The sequence below is a fragment of the Neolamprologus multifasciatus genome, chromosome 7, assembly GCF_963576455.1.
Source record: "Neolamprologus multifasciatus chromosome 7, fNeoMul1.2, whole genome shotgun sequence".
Classification (NCBI taxonomy): domain Eukaryota; kingdom Metazoa; phylum Chordata; class Actinopteri; order Cichliformes; family Cichlidae; genus Neolamprologus; species Neolamprologus multifasciatus.
Window position 1 is genome coordinate 54,824,138 of NC_140445.1, and position 19,578 is coordinate 54,843,715.

General features: G+C 40.6%; 1 protein-coding gene and 1 long non-coding RNA gene across 2 annotated transcripts in view; both read right to left on the reverse strand.

The window, feature by feature from the left end:
• The window catches only part of LOC146515514 (uncharacterized), a 46,298-nt gene extending 26,743 nt beyond the window's left edge, over window positions 1-19,555 (reverse strand). Inside the window, exon 1 of the long non-coding RNA XR_014875246.1 lies at window positions 44-19,555. This is a non-coding gene — a long non-coding RNA (uncharacterized LOC146515514). The remainder of the gene's footprint in view (window positions 1-43) is intronic.
• roraa (RAR-related orphan receptor A, paralog a) overlaps window positions 1-19,578 on the reverse strand; it is a 187,084-nt gene that overhangs the window by 87,769 nt on the left and 79,737 nt on the right. The gene's annotated exons all lie outside the window — the stretch shown is intronic.

A 19,578-nucleotide genomic window follows, 5' to 3' on the forward strand; every position in this document is an offset into this window, starting at 1 on the left:
TTTTCTCTCTCAGACACACACACCTAGATACACACACACACACACTTGCACAACTCAATATTTTTGCCTCTCAAGCAATCTACACTGAAGCTTTCAAGGGCCATGAGAACAAATACATATTTGAGGTAAAGTAAGCACACTCTTCCCTGAAAATCTGCATTTTTAATTTTGTCTCACTATGGTCATGCACTCCAGTGGTCTTTTATATCGGGGGGGACAATGCCTAAGTCTCTACCTCAGTGGACTTTATATTTATACTCATCTGCATGCACCTATACGTCAAGCTCATCATCTCTCATTCACAGGTTATTATTTATCACTGTAAATCCCTCCAGGATCTTCTAATCACAAAGAGAGAACTACTATATGAGCGCACTGAGCTCACCCACACCTGACTCCACGGGATGTGGAGCAATCAGTTTTAGAACGTCACCAAAATACACCTGTAGAGGGCAGTGTAACGCAGGTAGGGAATGGGGGGGCCCGTGTTGTGCCATAGGAAGCTGATGAAGAAAAAACAGACAAGGCAGAACTGTCACCACAATACTAGTCTCCTTCTGCATAATCACATCACCCTGATCACGGCTCTTTAGTCATCATGGTCACTCGAGAGAGGGGAAAAAGAAGTGACATAATTTCCTCCATTTCGGCACATCTGTTCCACATCTGACAGCCATCCAGACAGATTTAGTGAGGTTTTCTGCCCCTGCTGTGGAGATTGTAAACAGGCCATTCAGCCTGTGTTGTTAACTCAAACAAGATGTGAGGCCCAGGGCCAAGTCTGCGCTCAACCTGGGGCCTTGTGATTACACTGGACTCGGGACAGATTTGGCCCCGTGTTGAATGCTTGCCTGAGCCGCAACACCTGGTCTGAGATCAGCGAGGAAGCACAGAGAAGGCACAATATCTGAGAAGAGGGGTTTGTCTGCCATAAGCCAGGGGGCTGAGTGCTGAGCAGACAACTCAGGTTACATAACACTGCCTACTTCAACACTAGCCTTAATGAGGAGCAAGCCTTTCAATTCGCCTCACAATGACGAGCTGTAAAGGAGGGAGTGAGAGAAGAAAAGTGCTCGACTGCAGGAATCCCATTTGTATTTTCAAGACGAGCTCTTTCAGACAAAGGTGTCGTTTGGAAGTATCACTGTGTAATGTGGCTAATCTCACACCGAAGATATTGTAAATGACTGTTTAAGACCTCTCATTCGTCTGCGCCACTGTTAGCACTCATCCATTTGATCAGCATCATTTAGCACGTAAACACGCTGCCAGTGACAGGTATCAGAGCTGCCTTTCTAATCATACACATTTCTCACCACTGTGGCTTGTCCTCATCTATCTCCCTCTCCTCAGAGGCAGCGCAGCCTCCCAATCAGTATGGATAATACCCTGTGGACTGACTACCACCGTCTACACAGGCAGAGGAAGACTGCAGCTAAAAAGAAAAGACAGCTCAGGCCCATTTAGCACTGGTGTGTTGACACTAATGGACACACCGGCTACACCCTCATGTTTGAGAATAAGGATATTATGCAAACATCCAGCCATCCCTTCCCTTTCCTCCCTAAAGCATAAGGTGGTGGGGGAACAATTGGTTTCATGGGTGCTGTGGGGTATCATTTGGTAAGGTCTCCCTGTCTCTGCCTCTACTTCCTGAGCTGGAGCTGGTGGAGTTTAAGAGGAAGGGGTATTATCTCAGACTCTTGCCAGCCCAGTGCACTCTTTGGGATAATGTTCTTATTGGGCGTGATCCTCCGACTGCAGAAGTCATGCTGTCTTTACTCAGGAAAGCGCGCGGGGAGGGGGGGGACTAGAGGTGGGTGGCTGGCTTTGCCCCAACAGATTTAAAAAAAGGAGAAGAAGAAAAAAGTTCCTGTTCCACTTGCTTAAACCCAGATATTTGCAGAAAATTAGAGAATTAGTAATAAGAAGAAAAGGGGTCATATTACTATAATTATTTTTAAAATCACACAAAAAATATAGGAATAAAACCCCAATTTAATAGCTTTCTGTAGTGAAAAACCGATTTTGTAACTTGAATTATTTTTATAGGGACCTTTTAAAAAAACGTTCTCACCCTCTTTACTAAAAATCATATATTTGGTGATTTACTTACTTATGTATAATATGATAAGAATATAACATGATAACATATATAATAATTATCAGTAATATAATAAAGGTTTGACCCTTTGACCTGGGGGTGGAAACCCAAGCTGCTCATTTTTATATACAGAATAACTGTTAGAGAGTGACAGTGAGTAAGAGTGGACCTCAGAATCCGATTTGAGGAATAGTCGGTCAGTTAAGTGTGAGCTATATGTGTTGTGTGTGGGTAAGCAATAGTATGGATATGTAGGTAATGATGTGTGTACACTTTATGAAGGGAGATAGATACCAGCATGCAGTGGTACTCCAAAAGTCAAATTATTTTAGATTCAACAATAGTGTCATTGCACAATTTGCAGTACATGACAACAAAATGCAGTTAACCTTCAAAGTGCACGAGCAGATGGATAAAACAGACAATATGCACAAGACATGAATTATCACACAAAAGAGTATATGTGAGAAATAAACAATCATTGTAGCTATATATGGAAATAACGAATAACTAAAGCTGAATAGAGGAAGTTCTGCACATGGCTATGTAAGTAAGTTGAGTAAATGACAGAAAAGTGATATTCGCCTTTGCCTCTTGAAGTTCCACACAGAATAATTATCAGTGTCAGACCCACAGAAACACACGGGCCTAAAATCATCCGTAACAATGACTGTGTAAAAGTTCCTACAGTCACTGATGGTCCATAGATACCAACCAGAGCGTAGATGATAATTATTGAAACAAAGATTAATATTTTGAATATTATATATTCTAGAGTGTTTATTTATTCTTCAAAATACTCTGTGATGTGAGGCTGGATATATAAAATATAGACATATAGAACATTTTGGTACCCGTATAGCACACTGATATATTTTACAGTGAAAAACTTCTAGAAACAACTACCTGACTGTGCTCTCGCTGAACAAACAATCCACTCAGGAGGCCTTGCAGACCAAAGAGAGAACACTTTATCCTTTCTCTACACAGCAAACCTTGAAGTTGTAACTCTAACCTATGTATGTCAATATTTGACTCAAACCCTGGTAGGATGCTCAGAGGGATCAAGAGTAATATACAGTTCCACGAGACATTACAGCACGGGAAAACAATAACTCTATGGCACTGTGTTGGCATACAATAGAGACGGGTACGACTTCAGCAGACCAAAATAGTTCGTTTGGATGGTGCCATGACTGTCTCAAAGCTCAGAGAATTAAACATGGCATTATGTTAGTGCCTCCCCTCCAGCCTCACATCACAGAGTCTTTTGAAGAATAAATAAACAATCTATGATGCTGCAGGTGACAACACAGCACACTGGCAGCACCTCAGCATCTGATAAGGTCCATCTCCTTGCCTGTGGCTCGCAATCACAGAGATCAATTTCAATCTGGAGACGTGATAAAGAGAGTTGACAATGCACCCCTCAGCTGTAAATACACAATGTCATGTCTGAAAATAACTGAAGAGAAATGATCTAAGCTCACAATGTGCATTGATTTCATCGCCTCACTCCCATCCCATTCCAATAATTTCAGTCTTCAGTTCTGTCAACAACAGAGCTCTGGTGTCAAACGCATAAAAAGATCACTCTTCCTGCAAGCATATGAGTAAAAGCTATTTCATTACAGTCATTTTTCATTACAGTGTGGTTTCTCTGTTAGCTAATCTGAACGATACAGTGTCATTTCATAGAGCAAATGCGTTCTTTATTAACCAACGGACATTCTAATGTTGCCTGCCAGACGGAGGTGATTGTGTTATCTGTGAGGCCGGCTGTGCAACTCTCCGCTGGGCTCCTGCAGCTTGCGGATTGTCCCTTACCTCTCCACTACCCCGAGCACTGCGTCTCCCCTGCACTCTAATTGCCTCCATTACTGTATCTGCAGTCAGATAAAATGCTAATTTCACAGCACATTAATTTCTCCAGGCTGAACAATAAGCAACACAAAGCCCAGGCCGCCTGTCTTTGCCTGGGCAAGCACGTCTGCGGCGCTGGGCTCCTTCCCAGTGGTAGAAGGAGTGAGAGCACCATTATGCACAGGTCAATGAAATGAAGGAAAAATCCATCGATTCTACATTTGAAAAGAAAACACAGGAGAAGGGCTGGGGCAAGGTGATTTATCAGTCTCAGACGCAGTCTGGCAGTCGGGCCTGGAAAATGCAGAGGGAAAATGCTCCATCCTCATTGGCCTGCTTCAGCCAATCCATAATATAGTAACATCTGTCTATGAATAGGTATAGCCTTTCAACCTCTACGTGTAACATGCAAAACTTTTAGAAAAGGGATCAGACCTGTGGATAAAACTGTAAGCTAACTAAAAATGACATGGTCTGGACATTTAGGAGATTTTAAAACAAACATATCTACTTACATTAGCTAATATCATATTCATAATTTTTTCCTTTAAGAGTTCATCGATCATCCCTACTTCTCTTGCTCTGAAGCACCCGTCTGTATACATCAACCTAATGTTCTCATATTATATGCATGGCTTGATTCCTCCCTCCAGCATCCACAACTGTCTCTGGATTAGCAAGTCCACACCCCACTTCACAAATCAAAATGTAACAGCTCCCATCCTCTAATGACTACACAACACACTTCATTTATTTAACCACAGTTTTTAATAAGTCATTATCAACCTCTTTTTAATTCTATTCAGCCCTCCAGGATAGCAGGAGTAGTGACAGAAGTGCGGTTAACCCTATGCAAAATTTGCATTTGTTTGTAAAAGCATGCGTGCGTCTGCTGTGCCAGGAGCAGAGTGAATCCTGACCCACAGAGTCTCTGTCATCCTGGGAGAGGCAGATTTCCACACTGGAGAGGGGGCTGGCCGTGACTTTTTACGATAAGCCCATTAAGAGGACTGGAGGGCTTGCTGCAATTTGTACCAACACATCAACTCATAATTCTACTCTTTAATTATGCAGTATATAAATAAATGTCACTAAATAGTAACTGAGAACTGTAAAAAAAAAGTTTGGGACTAATGTCTACAAAAGTAATATCATACACATTTCTTTCCTCCTCTAAAACAGCACCAGTTATACACTGATGGAAATAACTATTTGATCACCTGCTGAATTTTGTAAGTTTGCTTGCTTGAAAAGAAAATGAGCCAAAACTAAAAAAAAAAAAAAAAAAAACCCAACAAAACAAAAGACAAAAAAATACATAAATGATTTGCGTGTCATTGGATGAAATAAGCGTTTGATCCGCAGGCAACACACGACTCAATAATTTTAGGAGAAACCCTTGTTGGCGAGCACAGCGGTAACATGTTTCTTATAGTCGATCACCAAGTTTACTTAAATTCTCTAAATGTTTTAGGTTTCCTGTCTGCTGCTTCGCAACTCGAAGCCTCCGCTTCCTCCACAGATCTTCCAAAGGACTGAGGTCTGGAGACTGGTTAGGCCAATCCATGACTTCAATGCGCTTCGTCGCCACACTTCTGTTGTCTTGGTGGTATTTTGGGGTTATTATCATGCTGTTGAACATCTCTGACCGATCTTTGGTATTCTGGCTGAAGAAAGGAGGTTCTTGTCCTAAATTTCACAGTACATGGTTCCATCCATTGGCCCCTCAACACGATGAAATCATCCTGTACCCTTGGCATAAAAAAAATGTATTCACCTCCAATCTTGACTGTGTGGATGTTGTTCTTTGGGTCATACTCAGCATTTTTCTTCCTCCAAACACGTTTGGTTGAATTGATGTCAAAAAGCTTGATTTTGGTTTCATCTGACCGCAGCACTTTCTCCCAAGCCTTCTCTGAATAATTTCGATATTCATATTTAGATATAAGACATGTACATACGCAGTGTTGGGAAGGTTACTTTTAAAATGCATTCCATTACAGAATACAGAATACATGCCCCAAAATGTATTTTGTAACGTATTCCGTTACGTTACTCAATGAGAGTAACGTAACGGAATACTTTGGATTACTTAATATATTATCATGCTGTTTACAACTACATGAATGTACTATTGCTGTGATTTATTACTGTTACTGAAGGTCCGCGGCTCCGAACCGTAGTAAAGGGACCTCTGGCTAATACGGTGGGTTCTGTGTCAGGCTCGTAGCCGAAAACTAGCTTTACTTTGTTGTCTGGGTCAACTTTGCTAGCGAGAGACAGAGAGAGGCGTTGAAAGGCTGCTCCAACAGAACTTATTGTTTTTGGAGGAAAACACGAACACAGCGTACAGTCGAGTCTTAATAGCTTACTTACAACTGGGCTCATCAGGCACTCTTCTTGGCTGCAGTGGTTATTATTATATTTACATGCTTCCAGCTCCTTTCTTTCCCTTTTTCTCCCTCCCCCTCTCACAGACACATAACGTGTATGGCAGTCCATTCTCCCTGCAGCACGGACTACGCTGCCCATGATGCTACATTCTTTAGAGCTATACCTGTAGCATTCTGCCTATTAGCTTAGCACAACAACAACAAAAAGGCCTCTCTCACCCAGGAAACACGCAGAGAGAGAGCGGCACCCTGTAACCATGGCAACCGTAACGCTGCCGCCTGGAATAACAGAACGTAGCTGTCAAACAAAACCCAAACAGTCCTGACCCGCCACAATATGAAACAGGGAAGTACCGCCGTGTAATCCATTTATTTCAACAAAGTAACTGTATTCTAAATACCACCTTTTTAAACGGGAACTGTAACGGAATACAGTTACTCATATTTTGTATTTTAAATACGTAACGGTGGTACATGTATTCCGTTACTCCCCAACACTGTACATACGTGGGCACTGCAAGATTTCAGTCCATTACAGCTCAGTGTTGGTCCTCTTGGTGACTGAGAACCCACTTCTTCATACTACTGATCCAGCACCTTTCTCATGATCATCCTCATGCCGTGAGCCAAGTTCTTACATAGAGATCGAAGCTGTGGGGGGCGCATGCTCATTTTCTATTTCTTTCATTTCCCAATAATCACATCAACAGCTGTTGCCTTCTCTCCAAGCTTCTTGCTGATGGTCCCGTAGCCCATTCCTGTCTGTGTGCAGGTTTACAATCTTCCCAATTGTCCCTGACGTCCTCTGACAGCTCTTTAGTCTTGCCCATGGTAGTGGAGAGGTTGGAATGGAAGAAATTGATTCTGTGGACAGAAGTGCTTAATACATATAATCATTTGAGATCAGGAGTATCTGTAATTGATTGATTGCAATCTACGTGCCACATTGATGGGAACACTGCCAATCTGTGGGAGCAAGTGTAAGTGATATTATTGTGGTCATTTTTTTCAAGTTAGGTAGAGCTGCTCCCAGCATCTTGGACAACTTGTTAACATCGATTCTTTGTGGGCCCAACTCCAACTGTTGCAAGATCTCTTCTGGTTGAAAATAATTCTTCATATTAATGGTTGGGTTGCTGAATGAATCTGGGAAACATTTGTAGTGACATTTGCAAAAGCAACATCTGAAAACATCTCAATTCACTAAGATTTTTACTTATTACTGTACTTATTACTGTCCCACAAGGCCTTTGTTAATGAAAAAGTATAAGCTTGTTAAAACAACACCACTCCTTCCTGAGTACCGAGGAAGCTCAACCAAGTACAAGGGAAAAAAAAAAACTATGTGCAATTTATCATCCCCTTGTCTGACCCGGAAAAAAAAATGTTACATAAAATATTTGCGCATGTCAAAAGTTGATTGACCTTCTTCATTCTTGTGTAAGAAATTTAAAGTGCCAACATGTAAATTTAGTTGAATCCGCATGTCCGTAAGATGTTGTATTTTATGCAAGCTGTCCCAAAACATCCCACCAAACCCGTCTCATCACAGAGTGGAGACAGAAGGCAACACATGCACACAATTGAAAACAGACTTCTTCCCTACAGCAGATGATGTATTCAGCGGGAGCCAATCTCAGGTCAGTCAGTCAAACCACACTTCACTTCTCAAAGCCCTCGAATAGTCTTCGCTCACTCAGTGTCTGGCAGCTTAGGTTTTGCAGCTACACAGGTGAATATCAATAACATGCATAAATGTATTCTGATAGTGAATGTAGGCACAATAAACTAAAACTGCTCAATGAATCTTTTACATATATCAGCCCTGGACCTCAAACTGAAGGACTTCTGCGCACCTCAGAATGATTTTTCTCTCCATGTTCATATTTGTCAGTTTGAATAAAAGATTTTTACGTAAACCCCTTTTTCCTTCTTTAAACTTGCCATTTAGCATTCATAAAGGAAGCTCAAAGGACGGAGGCAGATTTGGAAATAGTATATGAAAGGGGAAAATCTCTAGTCAGGCTGCTCAGTCACTCCTTTCACTACAATCAAACATTTGGCTAAACTCACTGATAAGGTTTGTTTAGTGCAAAGAGTTCTGAGCGCACAGCAAAAACTCCAGGGTAAACAGCTACACCACCAATTTGAAGTACTCTATATAACTTTAATAAAGACATTAAATACCCAGCACTGCTAATTTTGGTAAAGAACATGGATGTAGCTTCTGAGTCAGTAAAATGAAGCTGATACGGAAGCGTACTAAACCTGCAGTCTATCTGAGGGCCACCAGATGGCGAGAGCTGTGGTTGCAAAAAGACTTCTAGTCCTGTAAAAGTCTATGGGCTTTCTGTCTGAAACTCTGGAAACACTTTTCTGCTCTGTTGTTGACTTAGTCATTCAATTCAGGTCACAGTAAAAAAAAATTGTAAATCGCGGTCAAACCATATTTCAAAACGGAGGATTATCTGTGGTGTGAAACAGCGTGCTCATTGTTAATGAATTGTCAGTAGCCAATGAGCATGCGGTTTCACAGTCTGACCTGCCCCTCCTTGTCACATCCATTGTTTTGTAACTAAGATGCAAACGGCAGAAACGTGGGATATCAGAAAATAGTGGGTGGCGTGGCGGTAGCCATCTTTTACACAGTCTATGCACATAGAAAACATAAAAGTTTGATGCTTAGTAAAGATGGTTACTTTAGAAACCAATATCCTAAAGAAACACTGCAATAATTTGTAAAGGAAAACAAATCATTTCTATCGCACTAATAAAATTCATCTAAGACCATTCAACACATAAGTACTTTTTAAGGAAATTTTAAAATGATATAAAAACCATCTAATAATTCTTCAGTGCACTGTGTGCAGCATATTAATCTAAACAAAGGCCAGTAAACAGTAATTAATTAATTAATTAATTATCAAAACGTTTGCCACCTTTATAATAAGAATGGAACTGAACATCAAGTAAAACACAGTCAGTTAACATGTGCCAAGTTGAGTTACATCACACTCTATCTGGTATTAACCCCCTGTTTCTAAAGGCTGCTCTGCCAGGTTCCTCCTGTTTCAATTCAAACACTCGAGTGCTGCACAAGTGTTGACAGACTGAGCACGCCTGCCCTGACTGGCTGCCTGGCTGACTAGGGACTGGGTGGAGTGAAGAGAGCCTGCTAGACGAAAGAGAAAGAGGACAGTAGGCTGTGGCTACAAGCTCTGTTAATTCTGCGTCGCAGGATGCATCAAGCAAACACAATGCTGAGAGCTTACGATACGATAGACTGAGAGGCGTCTTTGGTATCAAAATCACTTGCTGAATGTTTGAAAAGTGATGGCAGGTGGGATGCCGTGATGGCTGCCTCCCCTCCCCTAATTAAACCATTACTGCAGGGCGTGGAGAGTTGGAGGGGATTACATAATGCACTTCAATGTGCTAGAATGGGCCAGTCCCAATGGACAGCAGGCACTGAGAAGAGAAAGAGTAGAGGAGAGAGAGAGGCATTCGAGATTAAGTCCCTTTCATCTTCAACCAGACTCATATTTCCTAAAGTTAAGCACTAGATGAAGACTGTGCGATTACTCCCTCCCTCTCCATCTCTCCCTTTCACACACTTTTGCACATATACACACTCTCTCTTGGTCTCTCTCTTTCTTGACTTTAATGGAGGACTCACAGAATGTGCATTCAAATGCCTGTGGAAGACTCGGGCTCCCAATCCCCAGTGCTAAATACAGGAATTTCTAAGAATCACAGTTCAAAAAGGAGACACTTAGCTAACTGCACTCACATTTCACAAGAGAACCAGAGTCAATGGCTGCTCTAGGACGCTTAAAGCAGATGCTTCACCACGGGGTGAATTATCGCAAATGTTTCACAGATCGCTTCAGTGTTGCCTCACCAGGCAATAAAGGTTATCTCTAATCTTCTCTCCATAGTTACTTTAGGTGAATACATAGAAAGATCACAAGCATCATAAGTGAGGTCTAGAATCAACTTTACTACTGCAGAAAACAGAAACAGATCAAAAAGATGCGGTGGAGGAAAGAAGATGTGGTGGTGAGAGGAAATATAGGCATGCGTTTGTGTTTAAGGAAGCATTCTGAAAATGATTTGAACAGAGCAGATGTAAAGTGCTCAGTCTTTCAAACCTGCTACACACTGAGAAAACACTTGTGCTACAACCCACACAGGTCAAAGCTCACACTGAAGGTTACAACTAAAAGACAGTTCTCACAAAAACACCCTCCTCCAAACAATTTTATGTGCTGCTTTTCTGTCTCAAATACCACTTGTGCAGAAATTGTCATTTCTTCACATCGCGTTTCCTAACACTCGAGATACGCTCTGATAGGCACTTATAAAAACAAACAACAAAGCTCAGACGGGTCACAGGCACATGAGTAGACGGACGCATTATTCTAAATCTCACATGCAATGGATTTGTTTCAGCCAGACGCGGGAGGCGGGAGAGTAAATCACCGCGGTTGCTCACAAACAGCTGGATTCTGCCGAGATGCGCTCAGGTTGGGGAGCTATCACTCAAGCCCTCAGAGACAGAGCACTCAAATCCGCTCTCTCTGAGCCCTCTCCATGTCAAGTGGATGGGGGATATCATGACATGAAAAATGTCTATTCTTTGGCTGCGATCACACAGACCTTCACATGATTAAAGCATTGAAGCAATCAAGCAAATTCCTGGTTGTGTGTGTGTTTTCGTGAGAAAAGGAGCAATCACCACCAGGGCAGGGCTTCTCCACTCAGCGGTGTTTGCTGAAATAAATCCTGCATCTCCAGTGGTGCCAGACAGCATACGCTGTCTTTGCCAGCTGTCTGCCATGCCGCTCTGCTCCATTCTACCCACCACTTGCTGCCGTGACTGCTGTCCGACTCTCAGCGCTCAGCCTCTTGTTTTTATAACAGTTCCGGCACGGACGGCTGGCACAGCTGTTTTGTTGGTCCCCACGGCCTTTTAAAAAAGGCAATAAATCAATCTAGGCACTCAACACAGGCAGGAAATTGACCAATTAGAGTGGCCCAAGATGCTTATGTTCAGGCGGACGATTTTACAAATTGGCTATCTATTTATACCAACACACAGGCACTCCACAAGAAAAATTCACTGGCTGCAGTCAGTGTATTAATGTTTTGGGGGTGTTTTTGTTCAGGCAATAGCCACCACACGTAGTACTTTGAGACCCTGCCGCCTAATCACACATCACTCATTCAACACAGAGTTTGTATAGCGACTATGTTCTTTGTGAGCTTCAATGTTTCTACTGGCAACACAACGAAAAGACGATTTCATGTTTGTTATTATACTTAAAAAAAGAATGACCTTGGTCTTTTTTTTTTTTAGAATTAGGGCTTCTTAGTGTGTTGATTAGCTTGCTTAGATAAAAGTCTAACATGCTCCCAAAGATTTTATTTTTAAGGCCTAGTGAGTACTTGTTTGAATAGCATCCCAAAGTTTAACACCTAATAATAATGTTTTGCCTTGTGTGTGATTGAAGTGCAGACTTTCAGCTTTAATTCAAATTTACAAAAATGTTGCATTACCTAGAATTACCGCCGTTTTTATACACTGCCCTCATTTTCATGAGGTTGAGGCTCAAATTTAACTGGACAATTGATTGACAAGTAGTTTCATGGCCAGGTGAGGCCTGTTCCCTCATTATTTCATGGTAAATTAAACAGGTATTTGATGTGAAGCTGGTTCAAAGTGTCGAGCTGGTATTCGGTTGCTGTTCACTGGAACTGTCAATATGAGGTCAGCGCATCTGAGGGAAGCCATCATTAGTTTGAAAAACCCAAATAAATGTAGTAGCGGTCAGATCGACGAGCTGGTACATTCTTAAAAACAAGGAATGCACTGGCCAAATCGGCAAAACCCTGAGGCCTGAAGGACCACACAAAACAACTAAACAGATTTTTTTTCTTGACTAAGAAAACTTCACCACCAAGTCAAGAACTCTCTTGAGGAGGTGGGCATCATTGTCATTCAGTTTACTATCAAGAGACGCCTTCATGAATGGAAATACAGAGGATTTACAATAAGGTGTTTAGAATGAAGACCAATAAGGCTCTGCTCTACCAGTTCTTAAAAAATACAAATAAATAAATAAATAAATACATCTTTAAAAAAAAAACAAAGCCAAAGTTCACTTTCACCAGAATGATGGAAAGACTAAAGTAAGGAGAAGGAGAGCTCAGGATTGGAAAGCTCATGATCCAAAGCACACCACAACATTTATCAAACACAGTGGAGCCAATGTTTTGACATGGCTTTCTATAAAATGGTCCTTATTGTTTATTGATAATGTGACTGCTGATAGAAGCAGCAGGATAAATGTCTGTTACCCTTATAAAGTTACTAAAAGTGCATATATAAATGTAAAAGTATTATGTGGTTGTAAGTAGACACAGTAAGTAGATCCAAGCACATTTACATTTTAATATAATACTATATTTGTACTTTTGTTAAGACAGTGTTTGAATATTACACCTCAGCCAGATTTGTTTAATCTGTCATAAATAGTTCACTGATGTAGCTACAGTTACTGTTTATCAGTAACTACATCTATCAGCTTAAAATAATATTATAGTAAATCAAAAAGTAAATGTTACCTTTTTGTTTTTACAACAACAGCAAACTTCTGCAACTGCATTGATGCCATGTGCTTTGAACTACAGGCCTCTTGACCATCCAAAACATTTTCTTCCCCCGAAACAGACAATTAACCCGATCAGGAGCTACAGGTACACCGGCATCTGCTAGCAATCTGTCTGTGTGTTTGCACTGTTTTTTTTTTTTCACTCCAAATAAAAGGCATTGTATTGGGGGCCTTTTCATTAACTGCTTTTTTTGTATGATTATCAATCTCTAGGTAACAATCAAATAACAGGCTGCGTACACTTGCCCGTCTGTATCTCCATATGCTGCTCTCATAATAGCAGCAATACAAGTTAGCATTCATTCCCAGAACTGGCTGATGCAATGCTGAGGCTAAATCATGCACAAGTTCCAGAAACAAGCCACAATGGTGGTTTTGTAGAGCCGCTGGCTAAACGTGGTAAAGCCTAATTAGTGCTAGTCTGTAACAAAGTCCACTGACTGCGTTCTGAGGAATGCCATGAGCACAAGCAGCAGTCCCTTATGTTATGCTAAGTAGAACTCCAGAGCATCATTATCATTCACAGTCTACTTGCCTGCAGACTCATTTATGCTTACATGTCACTTTCCTTCCATACAGTCTAATCAGCTGATTAACACACACACACACACGCACGCAAACGCCCACACAGAAGACTTTAAAGATTACTGTCCTTTTCATTGCTACTTAAAGTAAATGAAACCCCTGCTACACAGGGTTATCTAGATTAAAATAAACAGGAAATGAAAACAAATATGACTGTATTGTTTTCCTCCCCCATTGTTGTTCCAAAACATGATGGTCTGTGGCTCTTCAGCTGCAGCAAGGGAGGAAAAAAAAAAAAACCCACACTACTTATGCTATGACTCAATCCCCTCTGCCGGGCACGACTCATCAGCCAGTCATTTGTGTCTTCCATTCTTGTCTGCGACCGTGCATGCCATTCACAACTAAGTTCAAGGGTGCTCAACAATTGTTATCACTTAAAAAGAGGGATGCTCGCTGCATTTTTAGCGCGTATTGTGGCAGCGCTATTAGAAATATTTAAATAATATAACAGGGTTCAAACACTTCCATTTTGATGCTATCAATTACCCTCTTTATTCCTCAATTCCAACCCCTTAAATATTAATATGATTCCATAATGAGGCTGAGTGGTCGGAATCACTCACTGTCCCTCAAGGCAGCTTCGCAGTGGACGAGTGCACAGACCTCGCTTGATGAATAAAACCATGCCATTAAGCTACACTTCACCACTCACACAAATGCCTCTGTGGAAATTTAGTCTTCCTCTTTGTTACCGGGACTAAATAAAAGGCTCCACGTTCAGTCTGCAGGTGCCTCCTCTAATAACTACATTCTTCACCTGGCGCACGCTGCCAAGTTCGATTTAATAAATGATAATAGGTTTATGTGTGCTCTTGCAAAAAGTGAGTGTGGGTCCTTCTGTGTGTTCACGTGGTCTTCTGTAACAGTACTCACCTGTACGACACAAAGAGCCGAATGAGAAAAGTTAAGCAATTAGCCACAAATATATTTTCCTCCTTTCTTTATTGATGAGCTCGAAAAACAGTTTTTCATACTCCCAAAATGAACAGCGTGATAAATTCTACGGGGTCAGTGGTTTACAGGCGAAGGAGGACCTTTCAATTACTGCCTGATGAGGCCTGAAAAGAGACAGTCCTCAGCAGAGCGCACAGAATGAGAAATGAGAATGCTTAAGATCACTGAAATTGTTACATTTCAAAAAGCAATTTTCTTAAATTGCCGAACAAGTTACTAAAATCAGACATGCAATTAGGATCTGATTTTTGAGAGTGGAATTAAAGGAGTGGCTCTACTATCAGCACTGTCTGGGGTACAGGCAACCGTTGCTCATCTCCGCAGCAGGGCTTTTATGTGTAGGACCCCATATCATGCAACTCACACAATCTAATTAGCTCCTCTCGAATGGGAGAACACTCATTTTGAAATGCAGCTAAGAAAAAAAAAAAAACGGCACCAGATAACTCGGGCCACTGTTATTGTCGCATTTATCGACAGATCCTCCCTTTCATGTGTCATGTGAAAATGAGTAGCCATGGTACTGAATCATCACTATTTAGACAGTCGGCTAATACACTGTGAAATGAGCACCACTTCACCATCAGAGAGAAAAATAAATCACGTTGTGAACAGAGCTTCTGACAAGAGCGTGCATTATTTCTATAATACTAGCAGCTTGATACGTGTTGTAATAGTGTATTAGGAAATGATCCCCTCTTGGAACCGCGCTGACCTTTCACTGAGCAAGTTTTCATAATATCCTTCACAGAAATTAAGTGACGGCAAAATCTGCTGCTCACTTAAAAATTCAATATAAAAAGACTTTCTCATGCAAATATGGTACATGCACACGCTGTATAAATCTGCAGAATATGTACACTAAGTCATGCAGACAAAGTGAGGCATGTGCAGATTCACCCAGACACACACACACACACACACACACACACACACACACACACACACACACACACACACAGACAAGGCAGCCAGTGAACCATGAAACATCTTCATCCATCTCTGTTCCCATGGCAACAAGTAAAATCATATTCCTTTTACAACTTTGTTCTCCTCTCAAAAATGTAACCATCTGCTAAAAACATATAGTCACACAGAAAAAGTTATGTGATGAATATTTTAGAGGGCTTTGCTAGCGGCTGCAGGCATTATGGTCCCTGGCCAGCGTCTTCCTTTGAGGCAGAAAACAGCCACATCCTCCCCCACTGTGGATGATGCTGAGGGGGACGTCCATCTACAGGAGAGTCCTGGCTGCTCACACTCCTGTATGGCTATAATTCTTATAGCAGGACCCATCATTGCTTGTGTGTGTGTGTTTGTGCATTTTTGGCAGGGTTTTTAAAACAGTATATAGTTTCAGGTTTTTAACCACTGAAATGTGAAAAATAAATAAATAAATAAATAAATAAATAAATAAATAAATAAATAATAATTATAATAAAACACTTGAAATGACATTTTTGAAATTCTGTTATAATATAAATGAATTTCAAATAGTCATTTAAGACAAACCTTTAATAACCACAATTTACTTTCAAATTTTAAGAACGAGGCACATCTTAGTCTCTCTCGCTCTCTTTGTGTGTGTGTGTGTGTGTTTGTAAGAGAGAGTTCTATTTTGAGAGTTTTATTTTGTTTGTGTTGTTTTTTTCCGCTACTGTGTCTATTAAAATACAGACTTACTGATAGGTTAAAAAAAAAACTGAGAATATTTTTTTTCTATGTATCTATTCAATATTACCATGACTTTCAGGTTTAAATAAACTTAAACCTAACAGCATTTTTATACTTATTTCACAAAATAATTTCAAAGGAAAACGTTTTTTTAACCAATGGTATCGTCACTGTTGCTCATTATTTTAAGTCATCTTTAAATTGAAATACAAGAGTGTTAAATGCATATTGATACAGTTTATTAAATCTTTAGAGCATATGTTATAAGCACTAACTACACAACATAACTCTATCTACAATAAGCTTATATTTGATTTCTGTTTATTTCATTTATTAATAAACTGACAGTTGCATTCAATCAAGTTAACCGATTACGATCTCAAGGACTGAGGAGTGAGTGTATTTTCTGTTTACATTATTAAAGGAAAATATAACATTAACATGGCATCATTTGGCACGAACAAAAACATGTATCATATAACAGAAAATTAAGCTGCAGTACGCAGGATAAGTGATCAACACGAATTAGTCAAAATGAAAACATAGGCAATCCCGGGCACCACTTTCTGTTTTTGCAGCAATAGCTAACAAATGATTTGGTTAGAAGATGAAACAAAGGTTATTGTTCTGTGTTTTTTTTTCTTCTCCGCATAACTCTTCCTCTGTAGTGGCTAAGTTGCTATAATGGAGTTGTAAGGGAACAAACGTAAAAATATGGAATTCAAAAAAACTTAATAATCATATCATATCATAAAGAGTTTGCCATGAAAAATAATTTTCCTGCAGTTTTAGGAAAATTCGTTAAGACAAACTGGAATGCGATAGTTTGGTGTATGGGGCACACCTTTTTTCAGCTGTTGAAGTGAGGCATGCCAGAGAAATCTGAGATCCACTGCTCTGTGTTCATCAGATATAGCCACTAACTTTGTTATATGTGCTGGTAGTACACCGTGCCGCCCCCCCCCCCCCCCTCTTTCTTTCTTTTCCTTTTTGCAGATATAAACTGATATCAAGGATCTGGGATCTATCTATAATATATTGCAGATCCTTCATTATTTTGTAAAAGGCATTTTTTTGGATAACAAAGGATTAAAAAAATACTGAATAATGAATATGAGCTAGGATTCCAATCAATGCACTCGATAGATGTTTGATGATTTTTTTTTTTTCCAAAGTGGAGCTTTAAATGTACTTCCAAATGTACTGAGGTGCTACTAATGGAGATGCTAAAGAGAAGAAAATACACTTCAGACAACACACTTTCAGCCTGGAGCAGAGCCAGGGAGCTTCACATGGGTTGAAACCCCATTGTGCACCAGTTGGTTCACTCCCGGCGCAATACATTACGGTGGACAGAACTCTGCTGAGGAATAAAAAGGAGAACTCAACTGGTATATTAAGCACAACAGCATCCAATCCATAAAAGTCAGCATTAATAGCCAGCCAGGCCATTTAATATTTCATCTACAATAAGGCCAATTTTAAAAAGGTGAAATGAGCTGTTGGAAAGGTGCCCAATTTTTTAGCACTGTGTCACACGACACAGACACATTTATTTATTTCCTCCTCCGCCCCTTCACCTGCCAGAATTAATGGCTTCCAAAAAGCTAATTATCCTGTTTATAACGGATGTTTTCTCAAGCAACAGTTTGTGAAGCACATCCTGCAAGTCTGTGGTGCGCTGCTGACCTCAAGTCAAACAAGCAGGACCAGGCTCACTGTTAACACATCTGCCTCATCCTGTTTCTATATAAATTCCACTCATTTTTATCTTGCTGCTGTTTGCTCGTCTGGAAGAAATCTTCAATATGACTGTTCAGAAATGACCGCAGGTTCTGTGTGTGTATGTGCCTGTGTGTGTGGAGGTAACGACAAGTTCAACTTCAACCACAATCTTGTAATAAACATTAGCGTGTGCGTCCTTTTTCCTCTATTTGTATTTTATTTAGATGGAATTTGAATTCTTGCCTTGAGATTTTTAAAAAAGAACCAGTAATGTAACATTCACATCCTTACTAAAGAAATAAAATCTAGCTAACTAAAATTTGAAAAAGGATGTAACAAGTAATACGTTTTCATTTACTGAAAACCTGTCAGTCTTATGAAACCAGCTGCAAGTCTTAGACACCTCTTTTGAGCGCAAAATCAGAGCCACCTGTTGCGTAACTATGACGTGAGCTACTGTCCAAAACAATACTGATTACATTTTAGGACAGGAAAGGGCTGAAGATAGTTGTAAATTTGTATTAGTGACATCTGTCTGCAGCTGTAACACTGACACCTGCTGGGAGACGAGTTACTCTTGGCTAAACTGGGATAGTCAGAGACACCTATACCCGAGAGGAGGAGTTCTTTACCTTACCCGCTCTTACACTGTGAGAGGAAGAGATCCTAAATGTGTGGCACAGATCACTCACTTTGTTTAAGTGTACAAATTACAGGCATCATAAACGCATGCAAACAGCCTCGGAAAGGGGGTTGGGTTAAGGAGTGGGCACGGGATTTTAGCTTAAATACAAATACTATATCTATCCATTCCTTGTTGACTACATCCCCAGGCTTAGACACAACTTAAAGTAAATCTTACCCCCTTCTCTCCACCCAGCTCTGGATGGTGGAGGTGGTAGTAGGGGGAGGAATAAATCATTTGGCACTTGAGGCCCCATGAGGAGACCAACTTTGCCTGTAAAATAATCACAAATACAAGTGAAAATGTTCCATTTTGAACAGCATGCTTCCTAATGTAAAAGTGGCAGGTGGCATATTTCAAGTGGGCTTTGATTGATCCCCAGCTGTTTGTAAAATTGTCTGTCGTCACAGAATTCAGGTCAGAGCGATAAGCATTGTGGGCACTCCTTCTGGGAGTGCTGTTCACATGTTCTCGTTCAGACATCTGTGTGGCACACCGCACCACCATGCTGGTAGCAGGCCAGCGCTCGACTACTGAACAGAAGATGGAGAAAAAGATTTTCAGAAATATACATCACTTTTACATCTGTCCAGTGATCCTTTGAAGAAAAAAAAAGAAGAGAGAAATGATGCGGGAACTTGAAAAAGTTTGCTCCGGAAAAACTTGTGTGAAGATTTTTTCTCCTTTCACTGAATTCTGAATAAAAATATTATTTCTATTGAAATAACCTGAAAGAAAAAAAAAAAAAAACAGTCACTGCCGCAAAGAAACAAACACATAAAAAAATATCAGAAAAGATGGCAGCTATAATTTTTTTTCAAGGTTACTTTTTTTTTTTCTCCTGCCAACCTGGCAAATAATCGAAGCCTTCAACAAAGGAAGGGGGGGGGGGGGGGGGGGGGGGGGGGGGGGGGGCGG